Genomic DNA, 17,297 nt, shown 5'->3' with positions numbered 1-17,297 from the left:
ACAACTTCTGGAACTTCATTTCTTGAAAAAAGTCAGTCTTCTTTCTCAGTAACTGAAATTTCTATTCAGCTACACAAGATTTTGAACAAAGTGCAAAAACACTATTATGATACAGGTTTACAATGTATCATTATCATTGAGAAATGTGGATTTCAAAGTAGAAATAAAATGGGTGTGTGGTTTCAGTTCCATGAAGGTTTGTTTAAGAGGTCAGAAAGTCATTTGGAACAGTGAAGTTATCATTTCCAAGAACACATGTAACTTGAGTTAAATCCCTGGAAGCCACCCTGTGGCATTAATTGATAATGTTTACAAAGTTTAACTTTCATGACATAGAGAAAGCAGATTGATTTTATCAGACTGGTAGTTTGAGATCAGTTCGTCATCAGGATTCTGTTTTTAAGAACTGACATAAGGGCAGTCTGATTGTGAAGTTTCCAAATTGTGAGAGCTTTGTGCAGAAATTTTCAGGCTGTCAGAACTAAAAAGGTGGTTTGGGCTATCAGAACTGGAAATAAGCCATTGAGACATCAAAACCAGAAACAGTCAGTTAAGAAAGAAATTAAAGAAGTATAACAGGAGTGATACAGCACTGGGAGTGAGTACCTGTAAGTGACGTTATGAAGAACAAGACTGAATCTTTTGTTTTGCTAATGATAAGATCTTTCTATTTTATCTTATCTGCATATAGCTTTCTTTCTTTTTCCTTTATGTGATACAATACACTGGTGTTGTTTTGCTAAACAACATTGACACCTCATTTTGAATGATTAATCACCGTGGTAACCAAGCAGAAAAAATAAAGCTTTGAAAGTTTGTGCTCTGGGGTCAGATTTGTTATTGCCATCGGATGAGATCAGCATTATTCTTACAAAAATATGACCTGAAATATGTTTAGTGAAATACATTGTGTTTGTAATGCTTTTTTATAACATATCACTTGATGGCCTCAACCCTCTCCCAACATAGCTCATTAGAAATTGCCTTTTTCACTTGGAACTTTGTATTTTCTGAATGCAGATTGTGTGATCGGAAATTTTTCCCATGATATATCATCACCAGTTAGTCAGATGGGATATTGGATATTTTTGTTTATCCATTACCTTCTGTACTAAGTCAAAGGCAAAACTGTGGAGGTTGGAAATATGAAATAAAACAAATTGTTGGAACTGCTCAGTAGGTGCAGCAGAGAATCAGTTAATTTTCGGGTTAAATAAAAACTGAAAGAACTGTGGATGCTGTAAATCAGAAACAAAGACAGAACTTGCTAGAAAAGCTCAACAGGTCTGGCAGCATCTGTGGAGGGAAATCAGAGTTAATATTTCAGGTCGAGTGAACCTTCCTACATTCTGAGGAAGGGTCACTTGACCCGAAACATTAACATTACTTTTTCAAGTTCCTTGATTATTCTATTGAAAGTCATTGACCCATTTCTCTATCCGTAGATAATGCCTGATCTGCTGAATATTTCAGCATTTTTTGCTTTTGTTGTGCCAATTTTTCATTAGTTTTTCTTCACAATCTTAAAAAAAATTAGAAGATAATTTTCACAATTTTCACATTGTGATTTACACTGTCTTATTTAGTCAATCTCCTCCTACTGCCCTAACATGATTTTGACTTCTTTTTAGAGCTTGGTGTGAGAGTGAATAGTATAGATTGAAGACAGAAAATGCAGGAAAATCTCAGCAGTTTTGGCAGCATTTTGTGGAGAAAGAAACTGTTATTGTTCTGGTCACTGATCTTTCATCTTGTATTCATGAAAATATAATGCACACCTTTGGCATTTTGTGTTTTACTTTTGCAAAAAGCAATGGTTCTGAAGGAGTTAATGTTGATATTATACCCTGCTCCGCCCGATCTGATGATGACACAAAGTCTTTGAGTAGAGACCGTTGAATTCTGCACAAGTACCTGCAGAAAGCACATAGATTCTATGTAGCTCCTGTAAATCCTTAGCATTTATGCCTAGCAAGTTAATGTGAACTATTGTTATCATGCAATAAACTAACTTATTTTGTAAGACAAGTGCCTTTTCTGTTTGGATTCACTGTTGGTCTATCCTTTGCCAGTGATAATTAGACAAACCCTAGCCTCAGCCTAGAGAAAGGAGGATTGATAGCAGTCACCGACCCAGACTAGAATACAACATGCTAGCATACAATATCTGACACTTAAACTCCAGGAACCATATTAAGATGAAAGAGGGAATTTTTTTTTTGTCTCAGCTTATTTTGGCTAAAAACACATATTGTATTTTGAAGTGGGGGGGTGGTGGGGAGATGTCTGTTTATAAGATGTAAAGATTCTAGTTATTGATACTTATGTGCAAAATAAGTTATGGAAAGAAAGTAGTTTTTTAAACACCTAATTCCTCCTGCTGAATCCTGAATGAGGTGCCAGAATGGATTTTTGAAGGATCAGTTATGTTTGAGGAGGTCTCGGGTATGATGGACAGGAACATGTCTATGCACAGAGATAGCAGGAACTGCAGATGCTGGAGTCAGAGATAACACAGTGTGGAGCTGGAGGAGCCAGGCAGCATCAGAGGGAAAGGAAAGTTGATGTTTCGGGTCGGGACACTTCTTCAGAAATGGGGATGGGGCAAGGAGCTCAGAAATAAATTGAGAGGAGGGGTGGGGCTGGGGAAGGTAGGTGAGTGCAGGTAGGGAGTGGTGGGGTTTTGGTCAGTGAGTGGGAGGAGCGGATAGGTGGGAGAGAAGATGGACAGGTTGTGTCAGGTCAAGGAGGTGGGGATGAGATGGAGGGTTGGACATGGGACGAGGCTGGGGGTGGGGAGATTTTAAAACTGGTGAAATCCACGTTTAGGCCATTGGACTGTAGGCTCCCAAGGCGGAATATGAGGTGCTGCTCCTCCAGTTTCCGGGTGGTGTCATTGTGACACTGGAGGAGGCCTAGGATGGACATGTCACCCAGGGAGTGGCAGGGGGAGTGACCAGAAGATGTTGTCATTTGTCATGTACAGAGCTCAGATGCTCTACAAAACGGTCTCCAATTCTCCGTTTGGTCTTACCAATGTAGAGGAGGCCACAGCAGGAGCAGCGGATGCAGTAGATCAAGTTGACGAATGTACAGGTGGACCTCTGTCTAATGTAGATGGTTTGTTTTGTGTCTTGAATGGAGGTGAGGGGGGAGGCGTAGGGGCAGGTGTAGCACTTCCTGCAGTTAGTGTGCAGTTAGTGGGGAGTGTGGACCAGATGAGGGAGTTGCGGAGAGAGCAGTCCCTACAAAAGGCAGGTAGTGGGGTGGGGGAGGAAATATCTCTTTGGTTGTAGGTTTGGGTTGTAGGTGGTGGAAGTGGTGAAGAATGATACATTGGATGCGGAGGTAGGTGGGGTCATTTGTGAGGACAAGGGGAATTTTGTTATTTTCATTGGGGGGAGGGGATGTGAGTGTAGTGGTGTGGGAAACGTAAGAGCTGCAGTTAAGGGCATTTTCGATCACCGGAGAGGGGAAATGACAGTCCTTGAAATAGGACGATATCTGCGATGTGCGGGAGTGGAACACCCCAAAATGGGGAGCAGACGTGGCAGATGCAGAGGAATTGGGGGCAGGGGATCACACTCTTACAGGAGGGTGGGTGAGAGGAGGTGTAGTCCAGGTAGCTGTGGGAGTCGGTGGGCTTGAAATAGATGTCAGTTTTGAGGCGGTCACCAGAGATGGAAACAGAGATGTCCAGGAAGGAGAGGGAGGTATCAGAGATGGCCCAGGTGAATTTGAGGTTGGAGTAAAAGGTGTTAGTAAAGTTGATGAACTGTTCAAGCTCCTCATGGGAGCATGAGGCAGCACTGATACAGTCACCAATATAGCGGAGGAAGAGGTGGAGGATAGTGCCAGAGTAGCAGCAGAAAAGGAACTGTTCTATACATGTGGTCTACACAGAGTTCCAGACAGCAACTTCATGGATAATCAAGAAAGTTTGAGATTTTATTGAATTAGAGGTAATCCTGCATATGGGATGGGAATAGGATTGGGTAGAATAGAAAAAAAAGTTCAGAGAGGAGAGAAGCTGACGGAATTATAAGTTAAAACGTGAGTAAATCTATAAACCTATAAGTTGAAGCCCTGGTATCATCTGGTGATATTATCAGTTGATCAGAATTTTGCACACTGTGTAGAATTTAGCTTCAAATATGGGTAGCTGATGGTGTGGTCATGGAGATCGGAATGAATCTGTGTGACCCAGACTAAGTGTATAATTACTTTTGTTAGTAATATGTCTGTTTTATCCTCATTAAGAATGGTGGTGATTAACAATGTCTGTATGGTATACTGATTCTGTGACTGAAAGCATAACTGATGAGACATAGTATTTGTTCATGTTTTAGAGATGCTGTGATACTAAATATGTGGCATCTTGATTTTACTTTCAGTTCATAAATATTCAGAGTGCTTTCAATGGATTGATTGTGAGAGAACGTGAAAGGCAGGCTATTATTGTGCATCACTTTTCACCATGAATATCACATCAAATGTGTGGATAATTTTAATAATTAAGAGCTGTAGGAAGATATTACATTTTTACTGTAGTTTTGAAAAACTTCAAATTATTAATGCTATATTTTATCTTGCAGACTGATGCCATTTGTGATTTCATTAGCAGATTGATTACAATAGAAATAGCACTTACCAAATAATTGTTTACAAATTGGGATAACCAAGTTAGTATGTTATTATAGCAAACGTTTCAAACTGGTTTCCAAGATTCTTTAAAGGTCCATTGAAGAATCAACACTCATTTAGACAAAGGCAAAGCTTGCATAGTGAGACAACAAGGTGCAGGGCTGGATGAACACAGCAGGCCAAGCAGCATCATAGTGAGTAGTGTTTTGAATTCAGTACTTTTGGTGTATTTGTTGAATTATTTATATATTTTATGTGTATGGTTATTTATATGTAAAGATACAAATGCAAAGGCAGCATGCAAGTAAATAAACAAGCAAGGCTAAATGGAATATATTTTAATGCAAGGAGCCTGATGGATAAGACATATGAACTGAGGGCCAAGACTGGCATGTTGGAGCAATATATCATTAGCTATCACCAAGACTTGATTGATTAAGATGGTCAGGATTGACAGCTCAATATTCTTGAATATAGGATATTCAGAAAAGGTAGAGAGAGGAAGAGACATCAGAATATTGATTAATGAATCAATTATAGCAGTAAGAGGGGATGATATCTTGGAGGTATCATCAAAGAAGGTCATTTGGCTGGAAGTAAAAGATACAAATGGAGCAAACACCCTGTTGGGAGTGCGCTATAGGTCCCCAAATGGTCAGGGAGAGATAGAAAATCATATATGCAATTAAATTTCAGAGAAGTGTAAGAATAATAAGGGTAATAATAATAATATTAGGGGATTTTAACTATCCAAATATTGAGATTGTTTCAGTGTGCAAGGTGGAAATGAAGCAAAATTCTTAAATTGCATCCAGTTGAATTTTTCTCAGCCAGAATATAGAAAGTGCAATAGGAATGAGGCAATTCTGGACCTAATTTTCAGAAATAGGCTGGAGCGCATAGCGAGTGCATCAGTAGGGAAGCATAACCAGATGGAGTGGCAGATGGACTTTAACCCTGAAAAATGTGAGGTGATTCATTTTGGAAGGACAAACTTGAAAGCAGAATACAGGGTTAACGGAAAGATTCTTGGCAGTGTGGAGGAGCAGAGGGATCTTGGGGTTCATGTTCACAGTTCCCTGAGAGCTGCCACCCAGGTGGATAGAGTTGTTAAGAAGGCATATGGTGTGTTAGCTTTCATTAATAGAGGGATTGAGTTCAAGAGCCGTGAAGTTATTCTCCAGCTATACAAAAGCCTGGTTCGGCCACATCTGGAGTATTGTGTCCAGTTCTGGTCACCTCATTACAGGAAAGATGTGGAAGCGTTAGAAAAGGTGCAGAGGAGATTTACCAGGATGTTGCCTGGAATGGAGGGAAGGTCTTACGAGGAAAGGTTGAGAGAGCTACGGCTTTTCTCTTTAGAATGACGAAGGATGGGAGGTGACTTGATAGAGGTGTACAAAATGATCAGAGGTATAGATAGAGTAGATAGCCAGAGACTTTTTCCAAGGGTGGAGGTAGCTTTTACGAGGAGACATAGTTTTAAAGTGAAAGGAGATAGATATCGGGGGACGTCAGAGGTAGGTTCTTTACTCAGAGAGTGGTAGGGACATGGAATGCATTGCCGGAGAGGGTAGTGGAGTCGGCCTCATTAGGGGCATTTAAGCGGCTATTAGATAGGCATATGGATGATAGTATAAGGTAGCGGTGGAGGTTAGATAGACCGTAGGTTTAGGGTAAAAGTTCGGCACAACATCGTGGGCTGAAGGGCCTGTACTGTGCTGAAAAAAATAACCATTTCGGATAGTTATGGTAAGGATGGGGCAGGAATTAAAGTTCAAAAACTGGGGAAAATCTAATTTTACTAAGATAAGGTACAATTTGGCTCAAGTGGACTGAGAACAGCTATTTGCAGATATATCTATTGGAGCAGTGGGAGGAATTCAAGGAAGAAATAGCAAGAGCAGAGGCAAACATGTTTTCCTAAGTACAAAGTTAGGTCTAAGACTGTAGAAACCTGGATTTCAAGGGGCAAAAAGGTTAAAATTAAAAATAAGTGAGAAGCTTATGGAAGATACTGGGGGCTCAATATTACAGTCCTAGGGGATTATAATAAGTGCAGGGGGGAATTTCGAAAGGAAATTAGGAAAAAAAAGAGAATACATGAGAAAGCATTGGTGGATAGAATAAAGGAAAACTCAAAGATGTTTTTATATTTTTAAAAAATGTAAAGAGCTCGAGAATAACAAGGGAAAGGTTAGGGTCCATTAGTGACCAATAAAGTACTCAATTAATACTTTGCGTTGGTCCTCACAGTGGAAAAGGATGTTACAGATGTAAACATCAGGGTGGAGGACTGTGAAATGTTAGAATAAATGAACATAAAGAGAGAAAAGGTACTATTGGGATTAACAGCCTTAAAAGTCAATAAATCTACAGGCCTGCTTCAGATATACTCCAAACTGTTGAGGGAAGCACTTGGAGGAGTTATCAGGAGCAGTGACAGTAACTGTCAAATCCTCTCTGGCCCCAGGTTAGGTGCTATAGGACTGGAGGATTTCTAACATTGAACCATTATGAAAAAAGGGATGAAGAGATATACCAGGAAATTACAGGCTGGTTATTCTTTATTGGGGAGGCAATGGCCTAGTGGTATTGTTGCTGGACTGTTAATCCAGAGACCCAGGTAATGTTCTGGGGACCCAGATTCGCATCCCTCCAAGGCAGATGGTGGAATTTGAATTCAATAATTTGGTGGAGGGGTAATTATTAGAAAAAGTTCTGAAGGACAGTATATATTTGCACTTGGAGACATATGGATTCACCAGGAATAGTCAGAATGGATTTGTTAGGGTTACGTCATATTTGACAAATTTGATCAAATTTTTTTAAGGATGTATCCAGGAGTGTTGATGAGGGTAATGCATTTAATGTGATCAACATGGTCTTTAGCAAAGCTTTTGATAAGATCCCTCATGACAGACTGGTCAAGAAAGTAACAGCCCATGGGATCCAAGGCAAAATGGCACATTGGATCCAAAATTAATTGAGAAGCAGGAAGCAGCGGGTGATGTTAGAGGGATGTTTCTGTGACTGGAAGTCTGTTTCCTACAGGGTTCCACGGAACTCGATGCTGGCTGCTTGTGGTATACATTAATGATATGGACTTAAAGGTAGGGGATATGATCAAGATGCTCCTGGATGATATAAAGGTTGGTAGCGTGGTTAATACTGAGAGATAGATAGCTGTAAACTATAGGAGAATATCAGCGGACTAATCAGCTGGGTAAAACAGTGGCAAATGGAGTTCAAATGGCAAAAATGAAGTAATGCACTTGGGGAGGGCTAACAAGTCGAGGAATCTAGGCTATGAATGGTAGGACCCTGGAAAGTGCTGAAGATTAAAGAGACCTTGATGTGCAGATCCACAGATTCCTGAAGGTAGCAAGCCAGATAGATGAGGTGGTTAAGAAGGCATTTGGGATACTTGCTTTTATTAGCTGAGGAATCCAAGAGCAAGAAAGTTTTACTGGAACTGTAAAAACACTGGTTTAGGCCATTCTTGGAGTATGTAATTCTGGTCACCACATTATGGGAAGGATGTGATTGCACGAAAGAGGGTGTAGAGGAGGTTGCCTGAGCTGAAGGGCTGATTGGACTCTAGAATTCACTGCCTGAAAAGTTATTTAACTTAGAAAAATTCTAACTTTTAAGATATTTTCTCGCATTGACACAATCTCCAGAGTTATGGCCAAGAATGGGAAATAGGATTGGCATTGTAAAATGTTTGGAAGAGAGGCCAATTCAGATCAAGAAAAAAGAACACTTGCAGGAAAGGATTTCAGATTATTTCCTGTAGGGACTTTCCATAGCTGGAGGTTAAATTTGGCACCCCAGAGAGATATTTGGCTGTTTGAAACTTTCTTTGGGGATTTGGATAATCTGAAGGAAATTTTCAATAAGCCCTCTTTGATCGACGCTTAGCAAACCAATGCAGGAAAAAGTAGCTTGTCAGCTCAAATTGAAGTTGAAGTGGATGGTGTTCCAGAATTCTATATGAAAAGTGGGATTCTGAAGAGGAATGGGAGACCTCCTCACAGACCTACAGATGAAGAGTGGATGGATGTTCATCAGATAGTGATGTCATCAAACTATCATCAAGAAATGTCAGAGGTAGCCCATGAAATTCCTATGGTGGACATGTAAGGATCTGGAAGACACTGTTTTATTGTTTAGGAATGTGGTGCAGTTTCATAAAATGTGCCAGAAAGCTTTTAAAATATAGGCATAAATTTTCCATGTTAGATTATGTATCCATGTTTTGGGAATGGCTCACAACAGCCAGCAAAGTAACACTGAACATCTTAGAGCTTCACAAACTGTCATGAAGAAATGGGCCATCAAGCATTCCAGAACGTCCCAATTAGTGGGTGACTTTACCAGGTGAACTGCTGAAGGCATTGTTCAGTGTTTCACATAGAGCTGTCAAAAGAAGAGTAAATTATTTGATTGGAATGGAAATTTCAAGCAGAGTCAGTTTGTTGATTTATGGGTTATTAAGTGTCAATATCTTTCTAAGGGCTGAATCTTTGATTTTCTTGGTTGTGTCAGTTATGTTGAGTTTTTTGGAGGGTATTTTGTTGTAAGGCTGAGTGAGACCTTTCGCTGTACCTTACCAAACTCACCTCATTAACAACTTTTCCCATTCCTACAATGTCCCTCTCATCTGACTCCAGCTCTATCTTATGCCACACAGTTCCAGAATAACTTGCCACCAGGTGGATATCCACTGAAAGATTGGTATCTCTGGGACCTGCTCCATCTTTAAAAGGCTATTGTGCACCCAGACGAGCAGTGGCAATCCAGCATTGCCTTTCACCAGCAATCTAATGGCACAGCAGCCACAAGCCACACTGCTCCAGGCACATAGACAGTGGCAAGGTTAACATTCCCTCGCACATATTACTCTGTTGTTTTGCCCTAGTCACTGTTTAACCACGAGGCCACATCCTTTACCTGTCCTTAGCTACATTCCATCTAACCAACTTCTCTAGATCACTGCTACTCTGTCCCCAGTGTCCATTGGAGAACACAACAGCTTGTCGTTGTCCAGTAGGGGATCATCACATACAGGCAAGCAATCAGACAATTCCAAAGGTGGTGCTTTTATTCACAGGCAGTAAAAGCAAGCACAAATGAATGAATGGAAGCTGCAGTTCATTCACAAAATGCAAGCCAAATGCTGGCATCATGATCAGAGATTATTGAACAGTGTATGATGGTCTGCTGCTCCCAGCTCCCATCTCCCATTTCCCATCTACTGGAACCGGGTGTCCATCAGGTCCTGTCTGACTTAATGCTCATTGCAGCTGAACTCTGTCATGCACAAGGGGAGCTTCCTCCTCCTCCTTGGAAGGCTGCTCCCGTTCCCTTAGTTCCCAAGTGTCTACACATTGCCTCATTGCCTTCTTCAATGTGCAGAGCATAGCACGCCAGGATCACACAGTACACTCTGTCCAGACTATACTGGAGGCTCCCCTAGAGTGGTTCAAGCAGCAGAACTGCATTTCAGCAACTCCATCATCTGTGGTAACATGGCCCTGGTTTCAGAATGGACACCAATTCAGTGAAGGTGCCATGCCGGCTCAATGACCAGAGTGTCTGCTATGCTGTAACCCCCTCTCATCCCAGACCCACACCAATCATTCAACTCTTCATTGAGTTCAGTCGAGGCTAGCGTCGTACATTTATGTGATGAAGTGATTGTCCCAACTTCCCATAGCATCCTTGGAGGTTTCACTAATGATGGGACACTTTTGGCTAGCATTCACCTCTTATTGATGCTAATTTCTGCATCATTGAGATGCTAATGTTCAATTTGGAAGCACCAATGGCAACGTGCAAAACATTGTTGACCAGCATTTGGACTCTAAGGACAGTCACTCTGCGTGCATTAAAATAGGTGAAAAATGATTGGAAATTAAATGTAGCTGGAGTTTGTAAATGCCTATTTCATGTTTTTGCCCCTTCAGTATCTAGATGCCAACAGATGTGGACACACTTCTGCCCATCAAACTGGTACTGGCTTCGGCCACCCTCAGCATTGTCCTAGCCATTTTCCATTTGCACTTAGGGTCCAGAGAATAACATTACACCATACTTACAGAAGGGTGCTAATGTGTTGGAAGCACTTCAGAATGTTTACAGTGCTAATACCCCGAATAAGCAGATTGCCTCATAAGGAAGGGCTAGACAGAGCTAGGCCTGTATCCTCTGGAATTTAGAAGAGTCAGAGGTGATTTAACTGAAACATTCAAGATCCTGAAGGGACTTGACCATGTGGATGTGGAAAGGATGTTTTCTCTTGTGTGGAAGAATCTGGAATTAGGGGTCATAGTTTAAAAATAAGGAGATGCATCTTGGAATACTGCAGTCAATCTCCACTTAAGAAATATTGTGCTTTTTCATTCTCCTGCCGAAGTGAACAGCCTCATGTTTTACTACATTATTGTCTATCTATCATATTTCCGTACACTCACCTGATCAGTCTGTAAACTCCTTACATTATCTTCACAACACAATTTCCTACCTTTATTTCCATCATCTGTGAATCTAGCTACAATGACTTTAGTCCCCTTTCCTAAGATATTGATGTAATTTGCAAAAAGCTGAGATCCCAGCACAGACCTCTGTGAGCCTCCACTGCTCATATCCTGCCACTCAAACAAGAACCCATTTCTGCATACTCTCTGTTTTCTGCCAGCCAGCCAGTCATCTATCCATATTAGTGTGTCATCCTCTCCACCATGATCTTTTATTTCTGAAATAACCATTGATAAAGCAACATAACATACACCTTCTGAAAATCCAAGTACAGTATAACACAGCCTTTCCTTTATCCACAGCATATGTTAATCCTTCAAATACGTCTAATAAATTAGTGAAATACAATTTCCCTTTCACAAAACCATGCTAACTCTTCCTGAATGAGTTTTTCGAACTGCCCAACCATAACCTCTTTAATGATCTATTCTAACACGTTCCCCATGACAGATGATAGCTTACATTTTACTATTTTTTGTCATGCTTCTTGATTAGAAGAATCAAAAGGCAGACTATTATTTAAATGGAGAGAGACTCCAATAAAGTGCAGCACATGGGGATCTTGGTGTTCTTGTGTGTGAAACACAAAATTAACATACATGTGCAGCAAGTAATTAAGGAGGCAAATTAAATTTGGGCTATACTGCTAGGGTTTTAGAGTTTAAAAGTAGGGAAGTCTTGTTACAATTGTACAGGGTATTGCTGAGACCACACCTGAAGTCCTGTGTTTAAAAAATGACACACTCGCATTGGAGGTAGGTCAGAAGAGTCTCACTACACTGGTTTTTGGATTGAAGGGCTTTGACTTATCAAGAATGGCCAAATCAACTGAAGACAATAGAAGAATGAGGGATCTTTTCTTCTTCATTCATGGGGTGAGTGTGTCACTTGCTAGGCCAGCATTTATTGCCCATTCCTAATTGCCCAAAGGGCAGTTAAGAGTCAACCACATTAGAACTGTAGAACCATAGAAATGGTATAGCATAGAAGAGGGCCTTTCAGCCAATCTTGTCCATGCCAACCTAAAGACACCCAGATGCCCTTTCTAATCCATCTTCCTGCGCCCATATAGCACTTAAGGTGTAAATCCAGGTACTCTCTTCAGGGTCTCTGCCTGCACCAGCAACTCAGGCAGTGAATTCCAGACACCCACCACCCTCTGCTAAAAAAATGTTTTTCCTCATGTCCTCCCTAATCCTTCTGCCACTTGGCTTGAATCTATGACCCCTGGATTTTGAACTTTCTGCCAAGGGAAATGGGTTCCTCCAGTCTACCTCTATCCCTCTCAATTTTGTATACCTTGACAGCCTCCTCTGTTCCAAGAAAAACAACTCCAACTGCTCCAATCTCTCCTCATAGGTATAAGTCCCCAGCCCCGGCAACATTCTAGTAAATCTTCTTTGCATTCTCTCCAGAGCGATTGCATCCTTCCTGTAATGTGGTGACCAGAACTGCACACAATGCTGCAGTGTGGCCTCACCAGTGACTTTTACAGTTTCATCATTATATCTCTACTTTTCTATTCTATACCTTTGCCAATGAAGGACAGCATTCCATATGCCTTAATAAAAATTGAAAGAACTGCGGATGCTGTAAATCAGAAGCAAACACAAATTGCTGGAAAAGCTCTACAGGTCTTGTGAGCTTTTCCAGCAATTTCTGTGTTTGATTCCATACGCCTTGTTTACTTCCTTATCCACCTGTACTGCTATGTTTAGGGACCTGTGCACTTGCCTGCCATGATCTCTCACTTCATCTACCCCTCTCAGTATATTCCCATTTATTGTGTATCCCCTTTTACTGTTTGACCTCCCTAAATGCATTACCTCACACTTACCAGAGTTGAACTCCACCTACCACTTTCCTGCCCACTCCACCAACCCATCTATATCATTCTGGAGCTTGCAGCTATCCTCGACATGACTAATTTTTGTGTTCTCTGCAAATTTCCCAATTGTGCCTCTAGCTCTCAAATCCAAATCATTAAATGCATTTAACAAACAGCAAGGGTCCCAACACTGTTACCTGTGGAGCACCACTTGAAACAGCTTTCCATTTGCAAGGGCAGCCATTCACCATTACCCTTTGTATCCTGTTACTAACCCAACTTCTGATCCAATTTGATACATTACCCTGTATCCCATGGGCTTTTACTTTTTTGACCAGTCTGCCATATAGGTCCTTGTCAAATCACTTACTAAAATCCACGTAGACAACATTCACTGCACTACCCTCATTGATCCTCCTTGTCACTTCCTCAAAGAATTTAATCAAAATTGTAAGGCATGGCCTTCCCTTAACAATGCCATTCTGACTATCTCTGACTAGTCCTTGCCTTTCTAAGTGATAGTTTATCCGATCTCTCAGGATTTATTCTAATAATTTGCTCACCACCTAAGTAGGCCTAACTGGCCCATAATTGCATGGAATTTCCTTTGCACTCTTTTTAAACAATGGAACCACATTTGCATTCCTCCAGTACCTCACGTGTGTCTAGTGAAGATTAGAAACTAATCCTCAGAACATCTGCTTATTTCCTCCCTGACCTCCTTCAACATCCTAGGGATCAATCCATCTGACGATTTATCCACTTTCAAGGATTCCAACTCCTCTAACACTTCCTCTCATTATGATTATTTTCTCCAATATTTCACACTGCTCCTCTTGGATTACATCCATATGATCCTTTTGCTTTGCGAATACAGAGACCAAAAAAATTTAAAATTCTTCCCATATCCTCTGCATCTTCACTCAAGTTTCCTTCTTCATGTTTGATAGGCCCCATGTTTTCCATAAGTATCCGTTCACTCTTTATATATTGGTAAAGTGTCTTTGGGTTTTCTTTTATTTTGCTGGCAAATATTTTTTCAAGCTTTTCTGATTTGTTTAATTCTTTTTTACTTCATCCCTGTACTTTCTCTACTCCTCCAGGCTATCTGCAGTTTTTGACTATAATGAGCTTTCTTTTTCTGCTTAATCTTGCCGTATAGATTTGGCAGTACCATTCTTATTTTTGGAGGGGACATGTTGGCTTTGTGCCCACATTACAATGGGTCTGGAGTCATATGCAGGCCAGGCAAGGTAAGGATGGCAGTTTCCTTCCCTTTTGGACATCAGTGAGCCAGACGGGTTTTTCCAACAACTGACAGTGGATTAATGGTCATAGAGTCATACAGCAAGGAAACAAATCCTTCAGTCCATACTGAACACAATCCCAAACTAAACTAGTCCTAGCTGCCTGCTCCTGATCCAAATCCCTCCAAACCTCTCCTATTCATGTACTTATCCTTGTCGAAATGTCTTTTACATGTTGTAACTGTGCCCACATTCACCACTTCCTCAGGAAGTTCATTCCACATGCGAACCACACTCTGTGTAAAACATTTGTTCCTCATGTCTTTTTTAAATCTCTCTCCTCTCACCTTTAAAATATTCCCCATCATTAGACTCTTAATTCCAGATATTTATTGAATTCAAATTCTATTACCTGCCATGGTGGGATTCGAACTCAGCTCCCCAGATTCTAAGGGAGCTTGACAGGGTAGATGTTGAAAAGATAATTTCACTAATTGGGGATTCTGGAAATGGAATCTTAGTTAAAAAAAAAAGGGGATACATTTAAAACTGAGATGCAAAGGAATCTCTCCTCTGAGAGCATAGTGAATGTTTGGAATTCTCTACCCCAGACAGTTGTGATAGCTAAATCATTGAAAGCATTTAAAAAGGATTTTTGAAACATGGAGCTGGCACAAAACAGGAGTTGAGGCCTAGGGTGGGATCAGTCATGATCTCCTACAATGGTGGGGCAGGCCTGAGGGGGTGAATGGTCCACTCCTGCTCCTATGCCATACAGTCTCATATGTAGTTACAGTTAAGGGATTCCTGAGAACTATTTTCATCTGCATTAAACTGATTCTACAGCTCGAGGCATGAACGCAGGTCTTCTCTAATTATCAAACTGGTGCTATTCTTGATTACCAGCCTATCTTTACCTTGCTTTCTATTCCAAACATATAAATGTCATGTACCCTTCAACATTCAGAGTCCAAGCTGTGTCATGCTGCAGCCTCATCTCTGTAATGACTACCTGATCATTTCCAAAAATTTCAATTTGCGCTGTCAGATACAGAACCTTTTTTTTATTTTGTTATCTTTGTAGCATCTAGTGTTGGTCTTGGCAAATAGTATGTCGGCTTTCATTTCAAGGGGGTCTGAGTACAGAAGTACATATGTCTTGCTGCAGTTGCCTGTGCACCTGGAGTATTGGGTACAGTTTGAAAAAGATATACTTTTCATAGAGTAATTTCAATGGAAGTTCACCAGCTTAATCCCTGGGATGACAGGGTTATTTTATAAGGATAGATTGCGGAAACGTGATCTGGGAGGTAATCTCATTGAAATTTATACCATTCTTACAGGTTGTGAAAGGCTAAATGTAGATTGAATGGTATCCCTGGCTGGTGACTTCAGAACCATAGGACATAAGGAATAGGCCATTAAACTGGAGATGAGAAGGTATTTATTCACTTTAGGTATGGTAAATCTTTGGAATTTTTATTTTATTTCAAAGGGCTGTGGAAGCTTAATCATTAAGCATATTCATGATTTTAAATTGATAATGTTCTTAGCCTCCAGAAACCTAAGAACTATGGAGAGAGCAAGGGAGAAGTAGCATTGGGATAAAAGCTTAGTCATGCTCTAATTAACTGATGGGACAGGATTGATGGGCTGAATTTCTTACTTCTTTTCCGATGGTTGACACTCCAAATTGCCAGAAAAAGGACCAGTTGTGTGAGAATTATATCTGGAATTCTGAATGTAGTAATCAGTCTTGATTACTTATCAAATGGTACCTGCTAAAATCCACTAATTGCATCAAGTTTCATTAAATCTCCACTTTTGACACTGTTGTTAATCATATACATAGGCTGCATTTTTTTTGCTGCCACTTTGAATAAGCTGTGTAAGATCAATGTAGATTTGAATAGTACCATTAAACTTGGGTCTAGTTCAGGCATGATGACATTACATGGTTGGTTTTATGACTAGAAAAATGTTGCTCATTCTCGTCATTTCTGCAAGTTGCTTCGTGAAGGTATGCAGAACCTTCCTGATTTTATAAAGACAGAAACATTTAACATCTTTCTTCAGTGTCATGATGTAGAGTGTTCAGCTTTTCTAACCTTTCAAATAATTTAGGGTATTCCTGCTGAAAAGAACTCATTAGCTACTGTTGTTTAAACTCTTCCACCTTTTGAATAAGATCAAAATCACACAAAACCAGGTTTTAGTTCAACAGGTTTATTTGAAGACAAGCTTTTGGATCTTGCTCTTTCTTCAGGTGTCAGTGAGAGAGGCGGCATCAGAATATATTTGCAATTACAAATTCACCTCATAGATTTATGTATGTGTGAGATGGGGTCAGGGCGGGGGGAAGAGAGGGAGTGCGTGTGTGTGTCACCTCTGGTATACTAATAAAACCTTTACTTATCTTGGGGCAGTGACTTAATCCTTTCTAACTGATTAAAGATTTAACAGCCATCTTAGATTTGTTCAATACATTCGCACTAGTTTTATGACCCTTTGATCTTTTGCTTATAAATTGTGTCTGATGCCACCTCTCTCACTGACACCTGAAGGAGCGAGACTCCATAAGCTTGTGTCTTCAAATAAACCTGTTGGACTAAAACCTGGTATTGTGTGATTTTTGACTTAGTCAAAAAGTGGGGGGAGGGGGGTTGCTGGTGTTGGACTGGGGTGGACAAAGGTTCAGGTTAAGATTTCGCTTCCTACTTGAGTGAATTTTTTTTGAAATGTGAAGCACGCATATGTTTGCTATTATTCAATGTCCTCTATATTGGAGATCTGTTAGTAGTGTACACCTAATCCTAAGCACTGTGTCTCCTAAATAATCTGGTTACACTGTTGTTTGCTGTCAGCAGTGTTTTCTTAACCATGGCTTACTATCTGATAATGACGCTCACCCCAATGTCGAGCTTGAAGTTCATAAGATAACTACTGAATAAATACCAGCTTACCAAAATATAAGGTCTGGATTTCTTACTTCCCCAAGAAACATGAGGTTTTTTTTGACATTGACTGTTCTACTT

This window comes from Rhincodon typus, chromosome 17 (genome assembly GCF_021869965.1).
Source record: "Rhincodon typus isolate 14 chromosome 17, sRhiTyp1.1, whole genome shotgun sequence".
In the NCBI taxonomy this organism is placed as follows: domain Eukaryota; kingdom Metazoa; phylum Chordata; class Chondrichthyes; order Orectolobiformes; family Rhincodontidae; genus Rhincodon; species Rhincodon typus.
The sequence above is the reverse complement of the archived record's forward strand: the minus strand, read 5'-3'. Positions refer to the sequence as shown.